The sequence below is a fragment of the Euprymna scolopes genome, chromosome 46 (assembly GCF_053919585.1).
Source record: "Euprymna scolopes isolate OS-2025 chromosome 46, ASM5391958v1, whole genome shotgun sequence".
NCBI lineage: Eukaryota > Metazoa > Mollusca > Cephalopoda > Sepiida > Sepiolidae > Euprymna > Euprymna scolopes.
In genome coordinates, this window is record NC_136527.1 from 167440600 (window position 1) to 167443031 (window position 2432).

General features: G+C 32.4%; 1 pseudogene; it reads right to left on the bottom strand.

Moving 5' to 3' along the window:
- Nucleotides 1-1079: 1079 nt before the first annotated feature.
- LOC145271997 (U4 spliceosomal RNA) lies at nucleotides 1080-1200 on the bottom strand (annotated as a pseudogene).
- Nucleotides 1201-2432: the final 1232 nt, after the last annotated feature.

Sequence of the window (2432 nt, forward strand, 5' to 3'; positions counted from 1 at the left end):
ATTATTTTTAATGTAATAAGAAAAAAAAGGTACTTGTACAGTTTAGTCAAAACATAAAAAAAATGAAAATATCAAAAAAAGGTTATATTGTACGTATCGGTTATGGAACAAAGTTCTCTGAAAAACAATTTCACTTAATTTCATCTAGTAGCTTTTTTTACAGCGAAAAAACAATTTGTTATGATACTGAGCGTCCGAGCAAAAGGTTCGATTTTTAAGAAGACAAGCTAGAATTAAAGATGGGGAGGGGGTATCGGCGCTTTGCATGGAGTTATCTCCCCGTGGTGTGTTCAACAAATTTCACAATTGCTGACTTAAGAACGTGTTTTTCTGCTGTAAAAAAAAAAACTACTCGATCAAATGAAATTAAATTTTTTTCGAAGATCTTCAGTCCAAAACAAATACGTAAATTTGACCTTTTTGGATATTTTCATTTTTTAATGTCTTAACTAAACTGTACAAGTACCGAAACAAAATACCAACTTTTACTTTGCTAATGCTCTTACTTTCAAAAACAAATCAAAATAATTTTTATGTGTAATTATTTTATTCACTAGATTAATGTATAAAGATTTTTGTAAAAAAAAAAAACTTTTTCAATTTAATCTTTAGAAAAAATCTAATATATCCTGTGCATAGATGAGTTTATGGCGCGCGCACGCGGGTAAAACGATGGCCGCCAAAGAATACAATGCATAACACAACTTTTTATATTTCGATAACTACTTAACTTATTTCCGCAAATTTTCAATGCGATTTTTTTATTCAGCATAGTTGAAAACCTATAACAGTTGTCATTTAAAAGAAAACTGTGGAGGTGGACCTAATTTGAAAATTTACCAAAACATAAAATGAAGATTAAAAAAAACATATACAAGATAAAAATGGGGGGGGGGGTTATTAAATGAAAAAGGGTACAATAAAAAATGACATAAAACGAAAAAAATAAAATGCCAAAAAAAAAAGACAAAAAAATCTACACATGAAAAAGAATAGCATCGAAAAAAAACCTAGTACTCCCGAAGAAGGAGGTAAGGCATGGGATTTAAATATTGTCTGTTTTTATTTTCGATATTACACCTCCTTAGAGGTGTCCAGAAATTGCGGTTGGCACTGGGTGCCATCACGGGGTATTGGGAATAGTTTTCAACTAGCAATAACAATGCCTCGGAAAATCTTCATTGGCTTTTATGATGGGATGTGTCTGCTAGCGGCTTCGGCTGCAGGGAGACAGGGTAGTACCAGTCAAGGACTCGTCACTTGACACTCAGCCCAACAGGTGAGGGGCCGGGAACCGGCCCAGCACCTGTTGGACTTAGGTACACCGCCTGGCTAATACCTAGGAGGTCCACCCTCCCAGGCCTTGCCACCGGGCTTTCCGGTGGGGCAAGTTTATTGCTTGCTGCCTGAGGCGCCCTGACCGGGGAATGCCGACGGGGTTACTCAGGCAATTTTTAAAATTGCAGGAGTGCCCCTTCTTTAGGGGAGCCTGCGGGTATCCCACTTTCCTGGCCTTGTGCCAAATAATGCTGATGTGGGCAGCATTTAAATAAATATCGTATCACCTCTAACCAAATTATCGTCTCCAATGAAATACATAGCACAGACGCATTACAACCTTAGCGATCCCAAGTTTTCGTTTTCATGTATTAATTAAATCAGCGTATTATACAAAACTATTTTAAGCTAATATTATCAGTCAGAAGAGTATTATGTATCATTTAATAAATATATTTTATTCATTTATGCATGTAAAATAGTTTAAAACAGCCTTTGTTTATAAAAAGTGCACGATTAAATACAGTTGTTTGCCCTTGACGCGCTAAAATCTTAAATATTTATTATTATTTGTCGTGTCTTTGAACGATATTGTTCTTTAATTGTTGAAACGTGATAGCAAAAATACTTAATTTTTATTTTATTTTATTTATTTATTAAGAGAATAAACAACGCTGGGTTACATTGTAAAAGATTTACAAATATATTTTTCTACTGATAATTAATGATGGCCAATAACTATTTAATTATTTTATGTAAACTTTATAAAAGAAAGTGATACCCATTCAAAAATCTTAAATAAGGGATACAACATACAAAATCAAACGAAATTCTCTAGCGACATAATAGGTAAGTGTAGACAGAAAAAAAGATTTTTTTTTATGTTAAAAAAATTAGGGACTTGGGCACTTATGCTACCAGGCTGAAATAACAATCTTATTATTCAGAAAGCCATTCTTAACATGGAGAGAAGAAAGTGTTTTGCAACTATTCTGTACTTTCACCTAATAATTTAATAAAATAACATTTCGCAAAATTCGAATTTAACTTAAAAATCAGATTTTTAAAAATAGAACAGAAACATAAGTGAATAATCATTTAACAATTAAATACAAGAAAATTAGTTTTATTTATTTATTTTTATTTTTTTTTCG